The sequence below is a fragment of the Stegodyphus dumicola genome, chromosome 2 (assembly GCF_044657685.1).
Source record: "Stegodyphus dumicola isolate Sdum_Otavi_A_Nest chromosome 2, ASM4465768v1".
NCBI classification, from domain to species: domain Eukaryota; kingdom Metazoa; phylum Arthropoda; class Arachnida; order Araneae; family Eresidae; genus Stegodyphus; species Stegodyphus dumicola.
The window spans coordinates 24,360,144-24,373,502 of record NC_140769.1 but is presented as its reverse complement, the minus strand read 5'-3'; the positions used below and the strand labels follow the sequence as shown (position 1 = coordinate 24,373,502).

The 13,359-nt window shown below is 33.1% G+C and overlaps 1 non-coding gene across 1 annotated transcript; it reads right to left on the bottom strand.

Annotated features, from left to right (window-relative positions):
• Positions 1-12,417: 12,417 nt before the first annotated feature.
• Positions 12,418-12,490, bottom strand: TRNAR-CCU (transfer RNA arginine (anticodon CCU)). The gene has a single exon. It is a non-coding gene; the product is annotated as a tRNA-Arg (tRNA).
• Positions 12,491-13,359: the final 869 nt, after the last annotated feature.

The following is a 13,359-nucleotide window of genomic DNA, read 5'->3' as shown; positions in this document are numbered from 1 at the left end:
CGCGTGCTTTATACCTGGTATGCATCATGTGTTTTCACTAGTATCACAGCTTTATCTCTGCTCTGCATCCTGTGATCTTATCAGTATTATTAAACGTTTTTATATTTCACATAGTATCACATCTGCCCTGCATCATATGTTTTAACAGCATCATATGAATGCATTATTAGTGCTCTAGTTAGTAGTCTGTGAGTATCTTATGTGCATTTTAAGTGTTTTTATGTGTACTGTATGCCCTAAATGTTATAAGTGTTATGAGTTTCAGGTTATTCAATGTTGCTATGTGCATTATGTCTTATATTGTTATGTGCCCCTATGCCTTTTTTTATTCCCTGTAACCACTATGATCCTAAAACTTTCAAATGTCATAGAGCACTCGTAATGTAAATTATGTCAACCGCCCTTGTATGGCTATGTAACTTTCTCATTAAGATCCAAATAAACTCCCGAGGCAGGCCTTATAAGGCTCCAGGGAGTTGTTACCTCTAGATAGTAGAGCACGCTGGGCATATGCCTGTTTACCTATATTAAACATCAGGCGCCCTCGTCCTCCGTCACCTGTCACCCGTCATCTGTCATCAAATACACTTGCTTTTTCATCAAATACATGTAATTCAAAATTTTACCAATCTTTGAATTGTACTAAAAAAGAGAGCATGATTTTATCATAGGTTTTGCAAATACATTTCCTTAATTGAATTAATATTTTAAATCGATTTAATGTTTGTATTATAGTTTTTAATTGATTGATGATTGAATCTATCAAATAAATTGTTAAGCGTTTGATTGTATTAACTCGATTTTTCAGATAGGGAGAAATAAATAAATAGCATTATGTTACTTTAAGCGTAAAGGAATGTTGCGGTTTCTCCAGCAAAGAGCCTTTTTTCGGTTTAACTAGCGTTTAGTAAGTAATGTGAAAAGTGGAGGGAGAGGGAAAGGAAATGAAAGAAACAAATTTTTGAACTTTAGAAAACAATATGGAAGCATTTAATGTGCACATTACCTAGGTAAAATGCAGAGAAATCTTAATTCCGCACTTTAGGAGCAAATCAGTTAATCTAAAGATTAGCTAGTATGTAACGCGCACTAACGAATTTCGCATTTTAGTGGTAACAAATACATTGAGGGCAGATATCCGTTTTCGGACACGATTGTTTGGAGATATTTCAGGTACCTTTTTTTTATTTCGACTCGTAGCAACATTCCTAATACAGACATTTATATATATATCATATAAATCTTCCAGAAGGTGACCTTTGAGAATATCCTGTTTGTTAGATTAAATTCTCATCTTTCTACACTAGCATCCTCGATCAAACTTCAGGTACATAAAAACATAGTTTATAATGATCCAGGAAAAGTTATATACAGTTGTAATGATAATTAATAAGGATATTCATGAATGAATAATATATGAGTAAGATTCCTTATTCATGAATGAATAATATATGAGTAAGACTCCTTATTTATTAGTCAGATTTTTTCATTATTATCTTTTAGTTTTTGACAAAACTCTTTTCAATACCAAGTATCCACATTAAAGTCGCATTGTTCCATACTAAAATTTTCCACCAAAATTCAGCCGCAACTTGAAAATCCATATCGTGATATAAAGCAGAAATTAGTCATGATCATACTTGACTTATGTGAAATAAAAATTACCCCGAATTCTGCAAGATAAAACAGAAAATGCAAAACAAACGCCGTTTCTAAAATAATTTTAGTATCAAAATATAAAAATATTAGAGACACAAAATTCAATATAAATTCTACTAGGAAACGATAGATAGACATAGAAAAAGAAGATAAATAAAAGAAAATTTATAACTTTTATGTCAAAGCAAAGCAGTTGAATATTATCGGTTAATCATCAGTAAATTCAGTAAAAAAAGATCAGTAAATTGATGAACATTTTTAAAAAAACGGAAAATTTTAACTTGGAATAACTGAATTTTATATGTCAAATAGGATTTTAGTGCAATTCATGTGCACATTTAAAAACGTATTTTTTAATATATGTTCATTTTGAGATTAAATCTTTTAAATAAATTTTAAATTAAATTTAAAAAGTTAAAAAAAATCTGAAAGCTTTCAGGTTTTACAATTGCGCCCAAAGGGGCACCTTTTTCATTTACACATACATACATGTTTCCCAGACATTTGGGTCTTAAGGCAAAAAAATATTCAAAAATAACATATTTAATAACAAAATTTATGACTTCAGGTATCGTTGATTTTTCACAATATGAAAAACATACATACATTTATGCAGATTCTTCATTATTTAGTTTCTTTAAATTATAATACAGAGCAAAAATATTTGAAAGCAACAAGATGAAAAGTGATACAGCCGTTTATAATGATTCGATGACAAATGCCATTTCGAGAATAGATTAAGGGAAATTTGCCCTCCTGGCCTGAAGCCCCTTTGGGGTAAAAATCTGTAATACAACGATTGAGTATGCGCAAAAGTCCCCTTTGTTATCGTGCTCACACTACTTATTAATTATATGAAATTTAAGAACTTTCACAAAATTGCAGAGAAAGCGAGTACCTTTTATTTACATAAGGTGATGTATTAAATAGTAGAATGTATTTCTCACCACTGAAAAATGGCATATTTATTTATATCACCTTGTTTTGTAGTTAAATACTTTTTAAAAATAAAATGGTCTGCCATGTCTACATATTCTATGTTAAGTATCACCAAACCTAATTTGAAAAGTCCGATTATTTTGTAATTTCAAGGACACAGAAGTTTTAAATAACTTAAATGTCACATTGAAGAAACACATAATTTAGATAATTCAGACCGCAGACATGGAAGAAATAAGTATTGTTTTCTTTCATCAGACCTTAACCTTCCAATAAAATCGATAATAATAAAATCCATAAAATCGATAATAAAATATGTGTGAATAAGTAAATAGATGCAGTGCTTTAAAAATATTATGCCAAAATTATGTATAACTGCAAACGAACAAACTAGTTGCGAAACCTTTATGTATTTTTGCGTTTTAAACTTTCGCTATCTTGGCTCTATATACTAAAAAAACAAGGCATGCAAATTATGAGACCAGACATGTTTAAATCTTCTAAAGAGCAAGAATACAGTTTGAAGAAAATGCCACATAAATAAAATGAACATAGTATAGTTCGTTCAGTTACTAAATTACTATTTATTTAAATGAGAGGAACATAATGAACAATGAGAGAACTATAACTCCTAAATCCTTCTGAATTCGGAAAGCTAATTTCGAAAGAGAAGCAATAAAATGTGTTACTCTGGACAAACGCCAGACTTGAACTCTTCTCAGTGGAAATGCCAATGGTCTATTTCGAATGATTTCCTACATATAGCTGCATAATCTAGATTTCTATAAACTGAAGTCAACGAACTCTAAAAGCAGTAATACTCTGATTCTCAGACGCTACTCAATTAGCAGAAATTGCTGTAACCAAAAGAATATTCAATATAAATTCTGGGAAGAACTAGAATTTTTTTAATGACATCCTGTAACGAATTTCTTGTATTCACAAGCTAATACCCGTGTAAATCTTTTTATCCCCAGGCTAGTGAAATTTATTTTCATTAAAAATTTTCCAAAACTAAATTTTAAAAATCAGCCACACAGCTAGGGAAACTTTAAATTGACTGTCTTATTGTCATCTATAATTATCACAAATTCTGCAATATATATATATATATATATACATATATGCATACTATAATAATAACATAATTCAAAAATGGAGAGTAGGATAATTTTTAGAAACCTGCGCCTTTGCGGCGTAGATTTAATTTACACTCACGTTTGTGAAAATTGCAACACCAAGAAGGAATCGTCATAATTGAATGCAATTTAATACACAGTTGAGTGGTAGTGGTACAAATAAATGATTAAATGTTCAAAGCAAACAAACAAGAACAAGAGATCAGAATCAGTATTTTGTGTGGCCACCACGCGCCGCAATAAGTGCTGCTACACGACGTGGCATGGAGTCAAACAAAGTTTCAATGTCTGACTGAGGAAGACCATTCCATATCGTTTGTACGCGTACCCAAAGTTCGTCTGCAGACGCAACAGGACGAGGATCACGAGCAAGACGCCGACCAATGACATACCACACATGTTCAATTGGCGACATATCCGGGGAACACTCAGGCCAAGGAAGAAGCTGTACCTGCTGCGCTTCAAAGAAGGATTTAACAATCCGAGCAGTATGAGGGCGGGCATTGTCCTGTTGAAATACAGCGCCTGGCAAGCTTTGAAGGAAGGGAACAGCTTCGGGCTGTAGAACTTCACGGATATACCGGTTGCTGTTCAGATTGCCCACAATTCGTAGCAATTGAGATCGTCTATGATATGCTATGGCGCCCCAGACCATAACTCCGGGTGTTCGTCCACTGTGGCGTTCGATAATGCACTCCGGAAGGTGGCGTTCACCGGCATAGCGTCTGACACGAATGTGGCCATCATGGTACCACAAATTAAAGCGGGATTCGTCAGAAAACGCGACATGCTGCCAATCAGCACGCCAGCCTCTATGCTGATTGGCCCATTGTAGCCGCAGGCGGCGATGGTCGTGCGTTAGGGGGATCCTGTATAAAGGAGTCCGTGCGCGCAGTCCACACTGCAGCAGACGTCTACGAATTGATGAAGCACACAATGAAACACCTGTAGCTATTGACCACAGTGCTGCCAATTGTCTAGAGGAAGCTGTACGGTCCGTCCGCGCCATGCGGACCAGGTGTCTATCATCGCGAGCTGACGGCACATTTTGGGGTCCACTCCCGGATTTCCGAGTTGTCCGACACTCGTCCGTCCACTGCTTCCAAACGCGCATCACTGTGCTGCTGTTACGCTGCACACGAGAGGCTACTGCACGATACGACAATCCAGCTTCACGAAGGCCGATGATTCTCCCTCGTTCAAACTCTGTAAGTTGTTCAAATCTCGCTCTCTTTCGTCGACGAGGCATAAGTACAGATTGAGTTAACGTTTACCACTAGCAGATAACCACCGATAACCATACACGCCTCGCTACAGCCGTCTATTTATTCGGATCCATCAGCCGTTCAGAGGGCGCTTCTCAGCATATGCATGCGCTACGGATTTGCAATTCTAATCATTTGCATATCATGCGCTACTTTGCATTTCCTGAAAATTTCAGCTCACTCGCGTAAGTCCTTCATGGTGTTGCAATTTTCACAAACGTGAGTGTATAAACAATATAATGAAATTGAAAATACATGTAACCCATATTAAATAGTGCAATTTACCCAAACGCTGCAGAGTCGTCATTTCGGTTATTTTGAAGCAGGAAACATGAAAAATAAGCAATGCCTTCACCGAGACTCGAACCTAGACCACAAGAATACGCTGCGACTGTGCTATCGTTTCAAAACAAAAGCATATTGAGGGGAGGGTAAATACATTATAACGTTAAGAAGTTCAATTTGAAGACAAAAGTCAAATCTGATTAACAATACTATTTAGAGATATGGAAGAAGTGAAGTAAATTTGATAAAGGCAGTCCCCTTCAAACTAGCAAGAACTAGCAGTTAAAGGTGTGGTGTATTTAATTATGACAAAGCACACGAGGGCTATCTGCCTAAAGGGAGGGATGCCTTTCGTGGAGGACTTTCTAAGGGAAACTGGCTCGTATACACGTTACACATGGGGAAAACCACGAAAACGCCCATGCAGCCAGCCCGTTCGCGGGATTCGAACCTCAGACCGAACTACCAGTGTTCAGCGTCTTTACCGCTCGGCCGCTGGTGGGCCTAGCAGTTAAAGTAAATACAGTTTAAAATTACATTCGATATCAGTTAAACGTTTTATTTAATTTTCTCTTTTTAATTTTAGAAAGAGATAGAGAAATTTAGATTATATATCTGTTTGTCTAAATCTATATTTATCTATTATAGACAAAAAGTAAGAAATGTAGAACCTATTTTAAACAAGGACCCCAAAAAAGTGAAACTCATAACCAGTAAATTTCAAAATATCCCATAAATATACAAAATAAGATTTAAAGAAATGTAAAATTAAAACCTAATAATGATAAAAACATGTAAATATAAACCAGAAAAAAATAACGAGGAAGTCTAAATTTGATATAACATTATCAAAAGGAAAATACATAAGAATCAATTACAATGTTCATCAGCTAATTTTGATTACAGAAACGCACGGTTTTTCAAGTGGAAGAGGGATTGATATTGAAATAAAAGGCATCATTGTAGTCAATTACAATGCCCCTTAGTTCATCCGCTAATTTTGAATACACAAATGCAATTTGCAATGTTTTTCTAGTCGAAGAGTGATTGATAGTGAGTCTGATGCATCTTCCTCTCGATAACGTTACATCAGATTTAATTCAATTCCTCTTCTTTGTTTTTTTCTGATTTTAATTTATATTTTCAGGTTTTTATAATTTTTAGGTTTTAATTTCACATTTCTTAAATTCTTATTTTGCATATTTATAGGATATTTTGGAGTTTATTGGTATGGAATTTCATTTTTATGCGGTTTTTAGAAATAGGTTTAAATTTCTTACTTTTTTGGTTATACTGATAAACTTTCAGCAGCATATTGCGCGAAAATATTTTCAATAATTAAGTTTTAAATCATTTTTGTGATACTATAGCTATATATTTAATGTCTATCTGTAGGGATTTATATTTATTTTAACTAACATTTTAAATTTTAAGTTCAGACTTTTCTATAAGCCTTCATTCCCCTAATTGTCAATGCCAGAATAGTTAAATGTTGTAGCGCGCGTGAACGCATGCAAATTTTATATTTTGAAAGAATTAGTTAAAAGCCGAGTTTCGATAGCAGAAAGAGAAAGTTGGACTCTAGCTGCCGTCTCTGTCGTAGGTACGTTTGCTTATTGCTGGTTCACAAGCTTAATTTGCTTTGCTTTGCTGCCACTAGCTTAGAAGGGGATTGAAGTTCGGGACCTCGCTGAAGCCCGTAGGTTAGCTTAGGACTTGTTAAACATTTCAAGAGCCTGCTTTTCAGTTACCGCCCAAGAAGAGGCGAAGTTTGTTTGCGTCGAGTTGACAGTGTAAATTTTAAACAGTTAATTAAAAGGTTTGAACTCTTTTTCTGTGTAGTTTCCTGCTACTCCTATATCCAGACAGAAGTTAACCCACCTGGACCCTACATATCTATTTATCTATCTATCTGTCTATCTCTTTCTGTACCTATCTGTCTATTTCTTTCTGTACCTATCTGTCTATCTATATGTACTTGTTTCCAATTTCCCTGTAATTTTATTAGAGCTATTTGTTCTTAACAAAGTGTAAAAGAACTAATGGTCTGAATATCTGTGTTATGATTTTTAATCACAATCCAAATACAGATTAAGCATATTAGCTCACTAATATGCCTAATACACATATAAGCATATTAAGAATAAACAGATTATTCTGATTTCCGATTAAAATAATGAATTTACCAATTCGCATACAACATTATTAGCATTACAATAAACTAAATGCATATGCGTACTTTTGATGATTATTTCTTACTCAAAGTAGTATACTAAAATAGTTGTGAAACACAAACATCGACAATGATGTTTTCACAAACTGTGCTCTTATTTTTAAAAGCACTTAATATCATCGCTCTAATTTATCTTGCCTACCCGAATCGATTACACAGAACTACTTAAATAGCTTCAAATTGATCAGCGCTAAAGTAGCGGCGTTTTGAGGCTTTTCCCATGACTAACCTAAATGCGAGCTCATAATAAATTGCATATTTTTCTTTGTAGAGTGTAGGCAATCTATTACAACTGGTTGACGTTGACAATAGAAAAATGTAATTCTGTGGGTGTAGTGTTAAGGGTATCGACAAGAATATATTCCGAAAGCAAGGCTACTTCGGTTGTAAATTTAGAAACTTTTGTTTTTCCTTGAAAGAGAAAGAAACTTGTAAATTTAAGCCTAAAATGTTATAACTAATTGCGTTTGTACCTTCTTTTTCCGAACGATTACCATCTTCACATCTAAAAAGCAGACTAAATAATAGCTCATTTCAGTATCCGAAATTAGAGTGATAACACAAATAAGAGGTTTTTTTAGGTCGCTTACTGCTTAAAACCAGGAAGATATATCCCCGGTATTTGTGAGGATTCAAAAGGTCATGCATTTAAATAGTAAAAGACGCAATCTTCGTTTCACCTAAATATTCAGCTGCAATTAATAGGGAATCTAATATTGAGTTCAACCAACGTACACGAAATCTACTCATCGATCCACAGATCCGGTTAGTTGGAATCCTTCTTTCCTCAAGCTAATAAGCGATATTGCATGATTGTCAGTTAATCTTCCCAAATTGAAAATTGGGAAGGTCGCTATTTAATAGGTCGCTATTTAATCACAAATTAATTTACAGTCTGGCGAATGATGATGGAAGGAATAGACGATTGAAAAGAATTAGCATAAAAGTAAATTAACCTTATAAACTTTCTAGAATATAAAAACAGATGTTATAGAAAAAAAGTATGTTAATAGAACTCTGTGCCTTTTCGTGAAAAATGTGATAAAATTATTCTGCGCTAAAAAAGAATACATTAATTGATTTGAAAGATTAAGTTCCAAATGTCTACAACTCAGTAAGAGATTAAGCAAATTACATTCATATAGTAGTTAAAGAGTACGTATCTCATATGATAAGACTTAACATTTTCAATTTATTTTATAACTTTATATCCTACTTCAAAAAATTTAGGAACATCTTACATTTGTAGTTCCCAAAATTTCTATGTCTCTTCATTTTGTGGAATTTTCTTCGCACCTTTTAAATCATTTCCCATCCTTTTATATGGAATTCAACATAAATTTTTAACACATAAAATTAATATTTATAAGCCTTTTTTAAAGAAACATACATTTACTAGTGTTACCGTTCACCAGCTATGGCATAGTCTTTTTTTTTCATTGTTTTTCCTTTTTCCTTTAAACCTGTGCAGTTCTCGCTCGTACGTTTAAAATAAAGTAAAATAAAATAAATCTGATGTGTACACCACGTGACTTCCTTGTACGAACTATTAAATTATATGCATTTTTTCTTGCATTTCATTTAAACTTATTGGGTTGAATTAAATCTACTTCTCCGACAGCACATAAACCGCAAGAGAATAAATGCATTCTTTAAATATCACTCTATTTGTTTACCATAACGACACTCTGGCGCTAGGTTCACTTAACAGTATTATATTTCGTTCATATTATAACTCAGAATGCAGAAAATTTATATCATTTAAAGAATTATCTAATCGCTGCCACATGTTCTATTCAAATACTATAATAAAGCTAGAACGATGTATAAAAGAAATTAAGCAAACAAAACAAAAAAGAAACAGTTTTTCGATACGATTGAGTACTTCTCATTCAATTAATTCAGTTCTCACTTCCCGGCAAGGCAAAAATACATAAAAACTCAAAATATCTCTATTAAAAATTGAGAAGTAAATCTTAAATACTTATTTCCTCGAAAAAATTCCAGAAAGGATTAAGCATGATTTAAATAATAAATGAAGGCGTTATCTTTGTTGTTGCGAAGCTACGTTTCTCTAGATTGGTAACAAATCCACTACTCTGCTGTTTCAAATGTAAACAAGCAATGGCCAGCATCAAAAAAATTATTAAAATTTAGCGGAACTTAAACAACTTTAAAATTGTTGATAATTCTAAAAATATTGCATACAGATTTACTAAATTCATAAAAACCTTACCCGGAAGATAAGAACAACATAATTCAATCATTGTTGAAGTAAAAAATGTACAATTTATACATATAAGCTTAAAGACTGAGACCGATGAGCCGGGTAACAAAGTGGATATAACATAAATATATTTATATACGTTTGGTGCGCCGATTGCAACCAAAGGTGCACGTCTGCATGTTATAGCAGTCCTATATACAAAATTTCAACGTTCTGAGTCTACTCGTTTTTGATTTATGCGAGATACATACGTACGTACTTACGTATAGACACCATGAAAAACTCTCTTCAGAATTCATTTTAAAGCAGTTTTATAATTTTTTTGGAGGATAAGAGTCTTTTTTTATTCTGTCCTTATGTACAGATATCACGAAAAACATCGTTAAATTGCATTCGATAGCGGTCAAAATGGATATTTTCGTTGAAATATGCTGCCTGAAACTTTTCGCGATTACAATACTTCCTTTTTACTTCGTACAAAAGTTAAAAGTTAAAAGTTAAAAGGTTAAAAGGTTAAGAAGTTAAAAGGTTTTTACAAAATAATATTTATTTAGAATGAATATGATAATTAATGCACTAAACGAAGAAAACAATTTATAATATAGTTTAATGGAAACAGTAGACTAAATAATTCTATTTACAACATTCATCTATAATTTTATATAGCGAATAATAAAAGGCGGGGACGCCTATGATAAATTAAAAACGATAATACGTTATACATTCGAAAATGCAATGAAATTAATAAGCGTCTTTATTTAAGCACCCCAAGCTTTTATTATTCGCTATATAAAATTGTATATGAGTTATGCGAATAGAATTATTTATTTTATTATTCTCACTAAAAATGAATGGTAAATTATTTTCTCCTTTTAATTCATCAATTACCATATCCATTTTTAACAAAATCTCATTGTACGAAAAATAACTTATTTTAATTGTATTTTATTTTCTGTTTTTCACTCTCAATAACAAAATCATTGATGAAATTTAGTCATTACTGAACTGGATTTCCGTGCCTAGATTCATCCTGGGTTCCGGGAGTCAAATGAAATTCGAAAAAAAAAGTATTTTCTGTTATTCTTCGTAGCTAAAAAGTAGATTTCTTTATTGTGAGTAAAACCTATAAGATGTAAGGCTATGCTTTCCATTTTTCTCATAAAGTACACTGCATCTCAAAAGTACAAGCAATATTGGTACATTTTTCAATGTTTTCTAAACATTTATTATTTTTTGGGGGGAAACGGTAGCAGTTTAAAATATATATATATCTATACACAATTTTATGAGATCCTTGAGTCGACAATATCTGAGGACCACCTTTATAAAGGAAATCTTTAGCTGATGAGTTTGCTGGAAAAGTCGCCATTTTTATTTTTAGATGGAGAACCTCTGATTTATTTTTGCTCTTCCGTTGACTCTTCCTTAGCTCTATTTAATAGTCACAGAAAATTTTTATCTAACACTGGAATGAATGTAACAGATGGTCTAACACTCACATTTACAATGTGATTTCGGATTTGCTCATTGCTGTTAAACTATCTGAATTCAAATTTTCCATCAAGAGGCAGAAGCTACAATCCTTTAACAGGCTGAAGCTGGTCTTAAATTGCATACATTCCATACACAGATGTCGAGGTGTAGTCCATTCTTGTGGGCATTATTCGTATTTACATAAGCAGTTCCCCAAACCCCATTTGTATTCAGATCTATAGCAGCGGACAGATACATCGTTAAGCGGGAGAGTAAACCTCGCAGGTTGCTATGAGCTACATTGCGGTGCGAAGCCTTCATTTTGAGATGACGGGCAGTAATCAAGCTTCCGGATTTCCTGCTTTATTCAAGTAGAGAAAACTATCTCTACATCATCAGGATACTTAAAATAATGAATACTTGGTTGCGTGATATGTGATGTATTCCGAAAATTAATTAGTTTAATGATCAAATCACTTGAATACTTACCAGTGATGTCGAAAAAAGAAATATTTCAATTTTTCTTCTGACAAGTTTTATATTTTCTTTCATTTTTACTTACTGTGTCGTTGGAAGAAAGAAAACAATGTAGTGATACATATTCCAGAATTTGATTTTATATACCTATATATATATATATATGTATGTAAGTATATATTCATAAGAAACCATAGATGAAAACAATGATTATCAAGAAGCGAAGTTTAATATATGCGAAGTTTAATATATATTGCTTTCAAAACATTTATCAATATTATAATATTAATATATCCTAATTAACAGTAAATATTCTGTAACAATTAAGTAACCATGAGCTCAGGTTAAAACCTCCACCAGGATCTAACTAAAAATGCCTTTAGCAAATTATTTGTACAAAGCTCTAAAACTAATTATATCACTTGTACCGGTATAGCAGCATATTTAAAGTACAAGTGCAGTCTTCCCCTTCTTATTGCTATTGAAATTGAAACCCATTATTATGATCCCTCAGTCATAACAGAAGGGTCATTATAAATAGTTTCCAATACGATAAAAGTAAAATTGATTCGATTCATTCTCATCGTATGCAGTTTTATTACATCAGTCGTTGTTACGGAAAAGTCATTGCAATGTGTGGTCGTTATAGCAAAAGATACTGTATCGTAATGTGTAGAAACATTATGTTATTTCGAAGCAGGAGAGATGAAACAGGAGAAATGCCCTCGTCGGGACTCGAATCACGGACCTCTCGAATAGGCGTCGAGCGTGCTGACCACTGCACCACGAAGGCATGCTAAGAAGGTGGGAGAAATACCTTATAACTGAATTAGCAAAAAAAAAAAAAAAGTCTGAAAGGTTTCAGATTTTATATTACGCCCAAAAGTGGCTTTTTTTTAACGTTTTATGTGTTACCTTCGCTTATTAAATATCATGTTCTTCTCACTTAAACCAGAAACTGCATTTCAATAGCAATATCGCAAAAAATAAAAGAAAAAGGAAACCTCTAGCATAAAATATACGTGCTTGGGGTATATGTACGCGATGTTGTTGTCAACGGAATGCTTTGAAATCATTCAGTTTGTTAATAAAAAATTCTTTAGTTTTACAAAATATGAAATAGATAATCAAACAAATTCCAAATTTGGGCTTCCAGATGCCCATATTCAAATAGAGGTCTACGTTATGCAAATTTTGGTGTCTCTAGGTAGTGTTGTTTTTTTCACAATGCAAGAAACATGCATATATTCTTGCAGATTTTTCACTATATATTTTATTTAAGTACATTGTAGGACACTAATATTTGGTGGCAATAATTTGAAAAGTGATTCAGACTTTTATAGTGAATCAAGAGAAAGTACCAAAGCTAAATTAATAGTCCGTCTGGGCTAAAGTCCAGTTGGAGCTTTAAAAAAAGCGAGAAAGTAAAATGTTGATTCTTCCCTGATCAATGTACGCATTTATTTACGACAAATCACACATTAATGCATTAAAACTGATTATAATTAATGCTGCATTGTCGAAATATTACATCTCTTTGAACAGAAAGATTCTAAGCGATTCTATTGATTCTCCAATGAAAGACGCAGTGGCACACTGACTGGCACGCGAGTTTGTAAGAAAATCTGATTTAGACCATCTGCCCTAGAGTTTAGACCTAGA